This window comes from Lingula anatina, chromosome 4 (assembly GCF_051362555.1).
Source record: "Lingula anatina isolate TDL-2025a chromosome 4, LinAna3.0, whole genome shotgun sequence".
Classification (NCBI taxonomy): domain Eukaryota; kingdom Metazoa; phylum Brachiopoda; class Lingulata; order Lingulida; family Lingulidae; genus Lingula; species Lingula anatina.
The window spans coordinates 4436264-4451479 of NC_141770.1; the positions used below are offsets into that span (position 1 = coordinate 4436264).

Consider the following 15216-nt stretch of genomic DNA (forward strand, 5'->3'; position numbering starts at 1 on the left):
TATTTTGTGTTTCCTTTAAATTTAAATAAAATTTTCACTTCTCTCATGTTAGTCCTCACAAAATGTACTTCTACATGGCACGGTAAACTGATATACTTATCCTAGATTATTACAGCCATTGTGTGCAAATTTCTCAAAAATCCCAGATTTGGCAGAGTTCTGTTTATTTAACTTTGATCAGTTTAAGATTGTGACAGTTGTACCAGTCACAGTTGTGCCCAGCAGCCTCCAAAAGACATTTTAAACTTGTCTCTGTTCAGTCACCACAACTGTGATGTCTGTCATATTAGGTGGATATTTGGCAGTATATTGTAGGTTTAATATTCTGCTGGCTCTTGTGGACTGTCAGGGTTCTGTCTTTTTATTAAGATAATTTATGTCACTTCATTAATGTAATCTTTTGTCTCTTTTTCCACTTCCAGTCTCCTTACAGTCTTGTCATCTAGGTGAGCTGACTTTACCTGGCTGGACATGGGGGACATGTATTGTTGAAATAGACAGGAAATAGCAGCTGCGGGAATATCCCTTCATCTCACACAGTTGTGCAAGACACAGCAAGTTTCAGGATGAATGGGTTGTGAAGAGCCAGAGACAGGACAGCCATGGTAAACAGGTAACTGGACTTCTTGCAGGTTGTACACAAAATGAACAGTTGGATTTGTTTTTCAAGTAACAGTCAGTGGGTAGAATTAGTCTTCTTTCTTACCTCTGTAGGGACACATGGCCAGTTTTCACAAGTTTTGGATTTAAATGATTTTAAATGTGACTTGAAAAACATGTTTTTTATAATTATCCAATTAAAATTGTAATGTGCATTGCAGCTTTATTGTCATTAAATGACTTGATCCACACATCTCATTTGTAAAAAATGCATTTCTTTAGTTTTAGCCATTAGTCTTAAATGCACAAAACATATACATATGAATACTTCAATTAAAATGTTGTTCATGACATGTGCTTTAAACATATTGGCTGATTGAAATTCATGTTCTTTGGTTGGATGAAGCACTCGATTTTATTAGCTTCTGATCATCAGTGGTCAAGTGGTTGAATGCCTTGTTTAATAAATGTTTATATTTTTTCTAGTTCACACACATGGTTTGACAGTTGTTGTACATTGTTAAGTGTCTCCGAAGTGGCCTGCTTGATGTGGTCAGTTTGGGATGAAGTTCATTGGACCAAAGTGGAGCAGTGGTCATTACTTCCCTGGGATGACCCATTGTCATGACAGTAACTGGACTGCTTGCAGGTGGTACACTAAACTAATGGTTGACAATAGATAGTTGGTCTCTTAATCTTCCTCTGTAGAGAAAGAAACCAATTGTAATATTTTTGTTCCCTTTAAGTTACAGTAATTTTGTCATGATTAAAAATTTTTATTAGTAATTTCCTTTGTGACTCCTCTCAAATTACTCCTCAGAAAATGTCTTTTAATTAGTCACAGCCATTTGATAGAATTATCCCAGCTTTTTATAATTGCTAGGCATTTTATGTGCAAATTTCACAAAAATTCCATCAGATTTGGCAGAGTTCTGTTTATTTAAATGTGTTCAATCTGAGAATGTGCTGGTCTCTGCAGTCACAATTGTGCCCAGCAGCCTCCAAAAGACAAGGTCATTTTTAACTTATCACAGTTCAATCACCACAACAATGATGTCTACCATATAAGGTGGGCACTTGGCAGTGCACCATAGTTTTAATATTTTCCCAAATGGCTCTGGTGGACTGTCAGGTTTTTGTTTTGTCTTTGTTTTTAGATAATTTGTGTTTCTTCACTTATACATTGTCATGGCTCTTTTTCCAGCTCCAGTCTCCATTCAGCATGGTGTCTTCTAGGTGAACTGACTTTACCTGGCTGAACATGGAGGACATGTCTTTCATATGAAGCAAAAATGAACAGACAGCAACAGAAACATCTTCATCTCACCCAGTTGTGCAAGACATTGGATGTGGCAAGTTTTAGGATGAATGAACAGCCAGAGACAGGACAGCCATGGAAAACAGGTGACTGGACCTCTTGCAGATAGCAGACAAATGTTTGTGGTTGTTTTTTATACAAATAAGGATAGGTAAGTTGTTTCTCCTCTTTCCTTTGTGTAGAGACACAAACACCAATGATTATTTCAATATAGAAAGCATGGATTATTATGAATAAAATATCACTGCTTTAATTGTAATGTGAATTTGTTTTATTGTCATAAAGTGCACAAAACACATAAAATGAATACTTATATTTTTATTTGATCTCATTACATATGAGAAATAACTAGATGTATATCAAGCATGGTGATACAAAAATGATATTGTGCATTTTACAAAAGCATCCTGTATATGAATAGTGTATCCTAATAATAGTTTGCACTATATTACAGAGATGATCCAGTTGCATTGCAAACATTTACACTCATTTCATTTATGTTTTTAGCAAATACACTTCTGGAATTGTGTAAAGAGCTGCTAGTGAGAGAGAGTGCTGCCAGAACCACCCAGAACAAGACTTCCAAACACAGCAGATCCTGTGGAGCCAGTTATATGGAACAGTACAATTACACAACAAATGTGGGTTCCAGGTAACACAAAGAATCAATTTCCCCCATATACATTGAAACTATAGAGGCAGGGTATATAAAGCAAGGAGATTGTGTGGGACAATACTCTATCACTGAAGACAAATAGACACAATGGAAATGTTTAAAAGTGAATTGATATTTCAGCTCAATTGTGATGTGTTATAATAATTTTCCCCATATGCATGGAAATTGTTACAGTACTAGTAGAGGTAGCATATACAGTGAGATTGTGGTAGACAATAAGCCATTACTGAAGAGAACAAGACTTCAGTGAAAATGTTTTTAAACAGTAACTGTGAATTTATATTTCAGGTCAGATATGATGTGTTATAAATGATCTCTGTTATTGTGAGGTCATTAAGTTGCAATTGCAATTTTTATGACATATTTATTATATACAGACACTTTCAGTCTGTCTATATTCTGATCACTGTGTCTGTCCAGTGTCATTGCCATAGTCAGCACTTTGTGACACATCTGTTGTTTACCCTAAAACTGATAACAGTATTTTTGTTTTTTAATTTTAATTCCATGATTGGATTATTTAATGATATTGTTTTGTTATCTTTAGCAGTTTGGATATGATGCTACAGTATGTCCTGAGTATATCAAATTGAAGAAGCAAAGTAGATATGTTTGTGTATTTTTGTCCATGTTTCTGATTCTGATATTTATTTTAATAACTAAATGTTGTCATTTTGCGAATTAATGAAATTGTTGTAAGTTCACTGTTAAATGATTTGTCAGGTGCATGACAGCAGTCAGACAGTTCATTGGTCTGATAGTTTGATGATGCAAAGATCCAATGGTTCAAAAGGTTCAATAGTCTGAATGTTCATTGGTCTGATAGTTTGATAATGCAAATGTCCAGTTGTTCCGAAGGTTTGCTAGTCAGAAGGTTCACTTGCCTGAGATTTCATGGTTCAAAGGTTGTAAAGGTATATAGTATGAAAGGTATATAGTGTAATATAGCAATGATAGGATTTGTTAGAGGAAGAAAACATGAACTATTTAACACAATTGATTTCTAATAAATATCTACAGTTGTTTTTATTCGGATTTCGTCTATTGTTGATGTCTGTCTGCATTGAAAATGAGCATGTTTAAATAAATTGTTAACTGCTAATATTATTATTATTATTATTATTATTATTATTATTATTATTTATTGTGGTTCAAGTACATTTTTTACAATGACTATGACCTAACAGTATACATTATATAACTAAAAATACAATAATAAATTACAATATTGTTTATACAATAACTGCGATCAGATTTTACAATTGCAGTATACGCTCAGTTACTTTGGTTGACTAGGTGGTGGTTGATTGAGAATATTTTTTCTTTCTTTATTGCACGTGATATAGTGGGCCACATTCTTTATAACATCTAAATCGTTTGACTGCATTATACATTTGAACTGGCCCTCTGGGGTTTGTTTAGGATCTGGTTTTAGGATCTCCCTGTGTTTGGTGTGTAAGGGGCATTTTAAAAGAAAGTGTTTTTCATTTTTGACTTCATCTGAGCATAACTTGCAGATCCTTTCTTCAGGGGGTATTGGTTTTGGTTTTCAGTATCTGCCTCTTTGGATTTCTAAGTCATGTGCCCCTGTTCTAAATTTTGCATTTCACGTTTTGGTATAGGTGCTGTTGTGTACGCTTCCCTTTCATAATTTGTTTTAAATAATCGATATGTACGTAGTATGCTGTTTTCTCGCTCTATTTCTTTGAGAAACAAAAAGGTATAGTGACTTTCCAGTGCATTTTTTACTCTGCTTTCGAGGGGGTATTAGTCGGTGTTTTGATTAGATTTGACCAATTTTTTACCTGTGTGTCATGTTTTGTTTCATATTCATACATTGGTTTTGCCATGCGCTGCTTTGGCATTTCAGAAAATCTTCGCCAATAGGATGTAGCATGACCAATTATGTCATGTGTAATTGGGAATATGCCTATAGTTCTGCCTTAGCTGCTATATTTGATACAACAAAATTTTAGACCTCTTACCTGTCAAAATTCACATATTAAGGAAATTAGATTGCTATTCGGGTAAAGTGTACAAAATATAAGATATCAATATAGTTGCTAAAATATAGTTGCTACAAATTCCATTATTTATGTTGTGAAAAAAAGAGACAGCAGATGGGTAAAAACTCTTTAAAAACCTTTTGAATCCTTTAAAACATGAGTCTACAGTAGCTTTATTAAGAAATTAAAAAGACCGTGTGCAGGATGGGTGTAGTCAGACATAATTGTTCATGTTTTTGCTGCTTATCTTTCTGGATAAATGGCACTTATAGAGGGGAGATCGAAACCAATGATTTTGCTACATGTACATGTCACTTTCTATTGGACTATAAATTTAAACTGAATGCACTGCTCTATACACATCAAGGGAGTGTCATGGCGTGCATTGTACCCATTCTTTTGATGGACCTGTGCTCTGGAAATGTTCTCTTGAGCTTCAATCAACTTGGAAAACATATCTGATGGCTGTCAAGGGCTTCTTGCTCTGTTACCTCTGAGGTGGGGTTTCCAATTGCAAATTTGTCTTCATTTAGAAGAGATGCCTCTTTGCCAAATGCCAAAATAAAAGGCGTCTGTAGTTCTGTATGCAAGGAGACATGGGTCAATGAACTCATCCCAGTTGTCTTGATGGGCATTTGCATACTTTGTGAGATAGTTGCAGACAGTCCTGTTGTAGCTTTCACATTGTCCATTCGCTTGAGGGTGGCAGGCTGTTCTACGATGATTATTGATGCCAAGTTGCTGATATAATCTCGCATTTACTTGGTTACGGAATTTGAGTCCTTGGCCAGGAATTAGCACCTTGACACTAGCATAACGGAACACAACTTTCATTATAGATATAGCTATAACTGAGGCTTTCTTGCTTGAAATTACTTCTGCTTCTGGTCACTTTGGTCAGGAAGTCTGTTAGAACAGTAATGTACCCGTTTCCTCTTGGCGTTTTATTCAGTGGCCTGAATTTTAACCAGTGCAGTCATCTCTCCATTTCAATGACTTGAAACTTAAGCTGTTATTCTACTGTTTACCCCCGATATTGTCCACATGGATCTGGGAACTTGTCTCTTATTGCCCACACAGAGCAAGATGGGATCACTTGTCTAATTGCCAGCTCCCAAATGACCATGTACCCATAGTGTGAATAGTCTGTAGGCTTGGTATCTGTTTGCCTTAGTATTGTGTTCCTTGTCATCCAAAGCCAGCACATCTCTTCTGTATAGTCTTGAAAGATGCAAGTCTATTCCAAACTGGATAATGGTCTTGTCTGGTTGGGGGTGGGGGGGGGGGGGGGGGGGGGGGGGTACAGGGCCTGGCTGTCCACTAGACCCAGGGATATTGTCATTTAGAATTTTTTTCTATGTCCAGTGCCAGTGATGGGTTAATTTCTATTGGTGATTTTAACAGCAGGGTCAGTTAGGACATCTTTTTCAACATCTTTGTCACACTTATCTTAAAATAAATGCCGAAATATTAGATTAGGTCCTAAGATAAGTTGTTTAGAGGTCTACCTGTATTTTTTGTATTTTAAAACCATGTACTAGTAATGATTGTAAAACTACTCTTTTAATATAGTTATATATGTCACCTTTACTGATTGGGTCTTAACCTCACATTGAAACATTACCAGTCCCCCCCCCCCCTACAAAAACTCTTATCCAAGTGTTGACTGAAAACAATGTCATACAGGTCAACCTTGTTATAGCAAAACACACAGCTGTTGCAGTGGCAAATAGGTCACAATCCTGACCACCAACTTGTCTCTGTGGAGAATACATTTCAACACTCAGTGCACCATCAGCTCCTTGACAGGAATTTGGATACAAATTCAACAGCTGCCCTTTTGGTGTCATTCTTGGAGTTAGAGAGTTGTACACAACTACTTTGTTGCTAAAATGTGCAGAGACAAGCCAATGTGATCCAACATAATGGACTTGAATACCATTTCTAACCACAGGTTGAACCTCCAAATCAGAGACCAAGAGCAATGTATTTTAAAGCTATTACTGAGACCATGCCTCAGGTGGTACTCAACCACACTTCTGTAAAATTGTCGTCATCAGTTAATGACCTTTTCTTTTTCAGCCTTGTAAGGTGTTCCATGTTGGTGTAATCTTGGTAACAAGCTCTGTGATATGCTTCAACTGGCCCATCTTGCCAGTGACTCTTGAAAATACTTTGTGACAAAAAGACTGAAGGGATGCCTTATCACTTGACTGCATGGTTCACTTGAAATAATAAACTAGTTCAATATCATATTCCAATTTTAAACACCATTTTACAGTTTGTCCAATAAACTTTTAAGTAAATTATTAAAATAGGTACCTGTTATTCAGTGAATTTCAATAAAACAAAATGTTTTCTTAGGTGTATAGAATAAAAAAAAATGAGTAATAAGAAACATCATTAACACACTTTTCCCTGAAAAATAATATAAATTAGATTAAATAAAGATTTAGTAAATTTTAAGAAAAGAAGCCAAGTGCAGTTTTGGATAGTCATGTCTAGTACATTTTATTTGAACACTTATATCCACTTGTAACAAGGTCATAACTTATTAAATCTACATGCATTTGAAAAATACAGATTTTAATGATCCATCAACCTACCAAAAAGTATCCCAGACCCACGGTAATGATTTTTACGTTGATGGTAAGGATTTCCAACAAGTAAAACTTTACCATCTTCACCGTCTTCAAATAATCTATCTTTTATGGTGTGCAGCATTGAGGTCAAGAACTGTTTTCTAGGATCTCCAAGGTCAACTGCCTCCTCTCCATAATATGCTATCTCCAATGGCAGGCGATAGTTGACAGTTGAATCTGTGAGTATTTCCATACCATCTTCAAAGACAGTAGAGCGAGAAACATGGACTAATGTTGTGTCTCCTTCACAGAACTCACCTTCCTGCTCAACATCAATAGGGCGACCCATTAAATATTTCTTGGTGATGGCCCTGAGAATTGTGACTGGGTCATTGCAAGATTCCCTGTTAAAATAATTAACAATTTTGGACTGCATTATTTCATTACATGTACAGTACTGGTAGACAACATGATAAATAGACTTCACAAAAAAATTGAGGAGGGACTTCTATTTGCTACACTTACATTTCAGCTACTGTTTCTCTAACACAGAGTGAAATGGTGCCTTTGCCTAAGGGTTCCTCTTCCTGTTGTGTCTCCAAGTTTGAAATGGGATTGGTAGGTCCCTCAATGGAAGGAGAACTTGTTGGTGGGAATGATCTAGACAAAGTGTCATCACTTGCAGTTGCTCTAATTTCTGTTGGCTGTGTGCTGTGAAGAAATCAGTTTTTAGATACCTTATTAGTTTTGCAAGAATCTACATGTATTCAGCACAGGGCTTAAATGTCTGCGCATCAGAAAAACTTGGGAAGGTTCACTTTAGCTAATGCATATGGGAAAATCCAGTTGCATGGGGGAAATTAGCCAAAATGGCATTTTAAACTTTTATTTTCATGTTTTGGTCAACATGAAAAACTTTTTTTGTATCATCTGTGTTGTAAGTCTAAGTGGCTGGGTGGTTTGATTTTTGTATGCATAACCCTAGATTTAAACAAAAAATGCCAACAATCACTAATGAGCAAAATTGACAAACTTGCCAACAGCTATAACAGGTATTTGTGGGAAATAGAGGAAATGAAGACTTCTCTTGATTTAAAAAAATTATCCCATTATCTAAAAATCTGTGTGTTATCCTGGGTCAGTTCCATTTTACACTTTTCTAGGTCCTTCTTAAATTTTTTTGTGTCCATGAGGGTTCCATCTGGTTCAAGGACCTGTAATTGTGGTATTTCTTTATGTTCATATCCCTGTGTCATTCTTGGAGTTAGAGAGCCATACACAAGTTCTTTGTTGCTAAAACTTGCAGATACAACCCAACGTGATCCAATGTGATGAATGTGAATTCCAGCTGTAACTACAGGTTGCAGGCCTATCCAGGTCAAGCATACGGCTTGGTAAGGTGCAGTTACAACATTTAAAACATTTTCAATAAAATGAGTATCAACTGTTTGTTAAAACATACAGTTTTATCTCCTTCAAAGCGCTTGTTAGACTAGAAAAGCTATTAACATATAATTACCAGAGCCTCTTCTCAGTCCGTAACAAGCCAAGAGATTATCCCAAGCACTTCTGCGTGCCTACAAATCAAGAAAATAAAAATGCTATGTATATTTTGTATCAAAATGCTAAGTAAAATGAATAAATCTTATGTTGTAAGACACATACTCACAAAGAGATTGTTTCACAGCCCCAAACCAGAGGCCAAGAGGAGTGTATCTTACACTGCATGAAAACTTAGCTTTTGTATTTCCTGAAAGTTGATTAAAAGGCTTTCTTTTACCCATGTGTCTGCACCTTTCCTAGACTTTTTGAATTTTTAGGAAAGGTGTAAAAGGTCATCTTTTGTATGGCTTTTATATGGAGAAAAAGATGTACAAATGGCCCACTTTTCTTCTCCTTTTTTACACATAAAAGGTTAACTTTTATTTGTCTTTTGTGACAAAATTGATCTTTTGTTGGACAAAAAAGGCGTTATAAAGTTCAACATTCTGAAGACTTTTGCATGTCGAAAGGCATATGAATGGCCCTCTTCCCTTTCCTTTTTGTGTCACATTAATAAACTTTTAATTCTTTTAAATCTTTTTTTACTACGAACATGTGATATTTTGCTATATAAAAGTTCTGGAAATGGCTAAATTTTGTACACCTTTTTATGTCTTTTAACAATTGAAAAGAGTATATTTCTACTACTTTTGTAGCTTATTAAATGTATTATTAGTCACGGGCATAAAATCATTTTGATAAGACAAAAAACACGACATAAACTTATATAATTTATTGTATGTCATATGAATAGGTTATGAATATGAATAGGTTTCTCAGTAAAGATAAAAAATGTGTGCATTTCTTGGAACATATTCAAATTAAATTACTTCTGGCAGTTACGTATGTGACACAAAAATTGCCCCCCCCCCCCCCTCAAAAAAAAAAAAAAAAAAAAAAAAAAAGCTGGCTGTGAAACCACAACTTCATTTCAGGTGTAAACTTGATGTACATATAGCCATCTCTCCAGTCTGTAATGAAACTACATATAAAGCCCCAAAATAATGAACCAAAATTCTATACTATTTGAAATTACACAGCATTTGGTCAGGTAAACTGAAAACAGTTGAAATGTTTAATCTCTTTTTGCAATCCATGAGATATCCTCTGGACAATTAGGGACAGATTTGATGTGAGTTGCTCCAATCTTCCTGTTTTGCAGCAACCTTCTGCTCTTGTGTGAGCTGTTTTCAATAAAACACCTGTCTAAGGTACATTTAACCTGGGAAGATTGGTCACTTTGCCAGGATGGGGTGTGTGTGACGAATCCTTCATAACACTCTTCATCGCTAGACCTGTACTTGATATCAATGGCGCTCTTGATTTGTGCATGCTGCACCTCAGTCTGCCACCCTTGGGCTGACAGGATCACCTCAGTCTGCCACCCTTGGGCTGACAGGATCACCTCAGTCTGCCACCCTTGGGCTGACAGGATCACCTCAGTCTGCCACCCTTGGGCTGACAGGATCACCTCAGTCTGCCACCCTTGGGCTGACAGGATCACCTCAGTCTGCCACCCTTGGGCTGACAGGATCATCTCAGTCTGCCACCCTTGGGCTGACAGGATCACCTCAGTCTGCCACCCTTGGGCTGACAGGATCACCTCAGTCTGCCACCCTTGGGCTGACAGGATCACCTCAGTCTGCCACCCTTGGGCTGACAGGATCACCTCAGTCTGCCACCCCTGGGGTGACAGGATCACCTCAGTCTGCCACCCCTGGGCTGACAGGATCTGCATCCTTTTGGCTTTCTGAAAAAAAAAAAGAATTCAATTAAGGTATGAGTATGGTCTGAAAAATATTCCATCTAATTGGTTACCACATTCAATGATACTCTGTCTTCTCCATGATACCCCAAAACTTCTTGATACAAAACACACAGATTTAGAAAAAAAAAAGATTTAAAAAAAATGTATGCTCTATAGGCAGCATGACACATACTGGCATTGTCCTCTTTACCCTCTTGCAAGCCCATCGTATATGTATACATTTTTTTTTTTTTTTTTTTTTTGTGAACATCAAGATTATCTCCAAGTTTATGTAGCTGCAATTCGAGTAAGTTATTATTTAAATATTTATTTGTTTATTATAGAATCATAAATTGTGCCTTTACTTTGATCATGTTCACCATTAATTGTAGGCCTACTCCATTGTTAGTATTATCATTTTTATTTTTATTCATTGCGTTTCATTTTCATTAAATTTTACTTACACCGTACACTGTTATTTGTCTTACCTGTACGTATGATGTGAAATAAAGGCTACCAAAAAATGAGATATGAATCCTGAGTTGTTCAACAGTTTGTTCTACAAACCCATCACCATCTCCACATTTCATCAGTTTAAGGATTGTATCTTATAGGAGTAAACAGTGTGGATACTGTGTTCTGGAGTATGATACTCCGAAATGCGTTCTGACACACACCTTGAAAACGGGTAGTGTGGTCCGATATACCGGTTAATTCAGGATCCTTAGGTGCCGAGTCTGGTAGTTGGTTAGGCCTGAAATAAGTGATAACAATCTCTCCTGTCAAGTGGCAGTTCCTTTGTTCAGAACGGTGGTCTGAAAACTCACTTTGATGAATCATGGGGCAAGTTTCAATTGGGCACACTTCCTTACATTTGGAAAATTTGAATTGTGCCCAAGGTGAGTCCAGCGATCGTTCGTACAGAACGGAGACAAAAAAATTCAGATTCAGAGAAAAAATGTTTCGTTCGTAATTACTGCGGCGTTCGTATAGATTGGAGAATTACTGTAATTGAGCTAATTTTGTTTATTACAGTTTTATCTTTTGATTTTTTAGCCAGTCCTTATTTAGATTGTATCTGTGGTTATTTACTTTTTTCAGATATTTTCATTTTTACTCCATTCAAAGGATATGGAGGAGGATTTTTCTGTAGGTAGTAGCATATGCAGATCTTCTGATCTCATTTCCCATAGTTTGCCTATTGCTTTGGAGAGAGTATGAGGGCTAACGTATATATGGATTATTTGATGCTTGTTTGAAAATCTTCCATCTCTGTTAATGCAGGTATTTCTGTCTTTTCAAACAGTTGTGTGACTTGTTTGTAGATATTTCTGTACTGTGTCTGGTTTTTTATGCTTGCCTTTCGGGTTACTGTGATGTTCAGCTTGTACTATCTTTTGTTCTAACTTTATGATAGTGTTGACTCTCTCTTTTGGTGTCCCTACAGGTTGGTTGGTGTTTATATCCACTGAGACTGTCATCTCAGGTGTGTTTTGATAAGCAGGTAAAGAAACCCTGTCCTGCCTGAGCCTAAAGGTCTGGTTTCAGGTGTACGTCAGCATTTTTACCAAGACATGAGTACATGTACAAAAAAAAAAACAGAGCTGTACTACATTTACTTTATCTTTATAATTTATAACACTAAATCTTTTGAGTGACCTGTAAAGAAGCACCATGTATTTGAATTAACCACATAATGAATGTTAAAAAAGAAACCCTACAGGGTACCTGTATTTCCTGGTTGCAATACATAAAACTACTCCATTGTCTTTTGATGTAGTTATATATGTCACCTTTACTGATTGGGGTTTTACCTCACACGGAAGCATTACCAATTTTCCCCTGCAAAAACTCTTATACAAATGTTTCTCATTGTTTTGGATCACAGTTGGAGTTTATTATCAAAGTGCCCAAATATGCAAGTTCAACACAAAATTTTGTTTAAGTACCTTCTTCCAATTAAGCCAAATAACATAGCTCATGCTGAGAAACACAAGTCCAACAAAAGAATAGATAAATGCAAATGCAAGTTTGTTTACATCACAAACTTTGATGGAGGCATTTTCAAGGCAAAAGCTAACAAAGAAAAGAAAGGATAGAACTTTTAAAAAATTAAAGCAAGGAAGCAATATGTAAAATTGTCAGCATCAGTTCTTGACCTTTTTTTTTCAGCCTTGTAAGGTGTTCCGTGTTGGTGTAATCTTGGTAACAAGCTCTGTGATATGGTTCAACTGGCCCATCTTGCCAGTGACTCTTGATTGCATTGTAGCATGCATCTTTGCAAATACCAGCTGCTTTTTTTTAATGTATCCCAGCTTATGCCCCTATTTCAAACAGACCATGAATCCCACGAATCGCCAGAAATTGACAAATTTCAGGATTTGTGGTTGAATCGTAATCAGTTTGTGAAGTTCTTAACAGATTTGTATATATTCGTAGTCAGTTCTTGCAATTCTTCATCAATCACAAACTGATTACGATACAACCACGAATCCTGAAATTTGTCAATTGCCTGTGGATTATTTGATGTCCAATGCTGTGCACTGACCTGCCCTTTGTTCCTCTGTAGACACCGTTGAATACAATGTATATTGGTTAGTTCTTCCACCAGCTACAGATTTTAGTGCTGCTGCTGCACCCAAACTAAGACTTGGTTTATTTAAAGGCAGCCACACTTGCCTTGGCATGTACTCCTTACAGGGTTATGAGGCATCCACTTCCCAAGAGTACACCGGAATCGGACTAAAACCCTGCTGGAATCCAGCCAGTATTTCTACGGTCCCCGGGTAATTGAAATTTCAGATAAGCTGTTGAAAAACTCAACACAACTTCTGGCCATAAAAACAACACTTCTTGTGAATCCTTAAGCATTCCCAAATCACCTTCATATTTAAGTTCTTTGCTTGAGTTTCAAGCTGCATTTTCCTCCGTTTCTGTCTGAGGGACCTATCAGATTGAGAATTCTGGGCAGCACCTCGTTTCCATGGAGAAATGCTCGGAACCGAATCCTTTTTCAGCCTCTTTACTTGAGGTGTGTCACCTGTGAATGATATTTGTAAACTATTTAATAAATGGTTATGTTTTCTGATATAAAACATTACATAATCAAATGTCACTTTCAGAGATTTCATTCTCATTTCTGTCAAAATAATCGGGCCCAATAAAGAAAAGGGTTTCATACTAATAAAAGCTTATAAATTTGTGACCTATATTTCAAAACAAAAGTTTATTTCTATCATATGAATCGTAAAAGACCTGTGGCTAAGAGGTAGAATTATGAAGCTGTGTATGACATATTTTGCTGATCCCTTGAAAACATTAAAAGATAACATTAAAAAAAACAATATTGAAATTTCTCCACTAACTGGGAAATAACTTGGATCCGAAAAAGCTATTATAAAAAAGGTCTAAAAAGCCATAATCACAGTAGTAGGTCTTTTCCACATAGTCAGACGGTAAAAAGTAGAGTCATTGGAGGGGGTGGACATGGAATAATAAATCTTCTGATAAAGACTCAACAGTACTCGAGCATGAAATAGACAAATTCTTGTCTAATCACCGGAAGTTGTTGCATGAACTGTGAAGCACAAATCTGGGATAAGAAAATAATTTTAATCATACTTGAAAAAAATTATATTAAATTATAATTTTTACCTTGTATTCTGGAAACTTAACCACTTCCAAAAGGCATATCTGTGTGGGACAATTAAACTTCACGGACACTTGGAAGTTCTGGCATTTTGAAAACACAAAGTTAGACTCCTGATCATTTATCTGAAAATAAAATTTAGTACCAATAGGCTTTTTGTCTTTTGCCCCCCCTCCCCCCTTCCATGCAACAAATGTCATCCTTTAAGAATATGAGACAAGGCTCTAACACCAACGATAACAAAATTTAAGCCCTGTAACTTATATATTTAAGCAGCCTTTTCAGCTTTCGCAGCAGGAATTTTTACCTTGATCGCTTTATTTCTATCAGGTCCATGGTGGCAGTCCATGATGATTTCACTGAAAATCATGAAACGTATCAAATTCTAACTGTCCACAGTGATACAGAAACTTTATGTGAAAAGAGAGACATGTGTCTCCTGCTTCATAAAAATATGAGACACAAGGTTCAAAACAAGGGACACACCATAAACAACATTTTTTTGTTTCCATAAAACAAGTTTTATTCTTAAAAAAAAAAAAAAAAAAACATTTGCTCCTTGAAACACTCTTAGGCGTGATTACCAGAAATTCCATTATTATTGTCATGTCAATAAAGTAATGTAATGTCATTACACCACAAATGACAAGTATGTTGATGGCAATGTGGTCAAACAGGAATGGGCAATACTGAAGGAATTGGTCCTGGCAAACACTTACAGCTGTGACAGTATGAAAGAACTCTGGGCAATTATCAACATATTTCATAAGGACAATTTCCCTAACTTGTGCAAATTGGCTAGCATAGCACTTGCCCTCCCAGTGCATACTGCAGACGTAGAACATGGCTTTAGTGCTCAAAATATAATCAAATCTAGCCTTAGAAATAGACTGATCAGTGAAAATTTACAAATGTTGATCGCCATAAAACTAAATGGCCCCCTTTCTCAGGATTTTGACTTTAGAAGTGCTCTTGGTGTGTGTAAAGCAAAACAACAAAGGCATTTCTCATGAACATTGCTCAAACAACATTGCCAAAGATTGCCGAGAGCGATACAATGCATCTAGACTGTTATAAAAGCTAAACCAACGGACAG

At 36.3% G+C, this 15216-nt stretch overlaps 1 protein-coding gene and 2 long non-coding RNA genes across 5 annotated transcripts in view; all 3 read left to right on the forward strand.

Annotated features, from left to right (window-relative positions):
* Window positions 1-15216, forward strand: part of LOC106176769 (uncharacterized) — a 226984-nt gene that overhangs the window by 174281 nt on the left and 37487 nt on the right. The gene's annotated exons all lie outside the window — the stretch shown is intronic.
* The window catches only part of LOC147762108 (uncharacterized), a 70776-nt gene that overhangs the window by 43205 nt on the left and 12355 nt on the right, over window positions 1-15216 (forward strand). The window lies entirely within an intron of this gene.
* Window positions 494-3623, forward strand: LOC106151280 (uncharacterized). The gene is made up of 4 exons (XR_015334239.1): window positions 494-632; window positions 1087-1249; window positions 1805-2069; window positions 2426-3623. It is a non-coding gene; the product is annotated as an uncharacterized LOC106151280 (long non-coding RNA).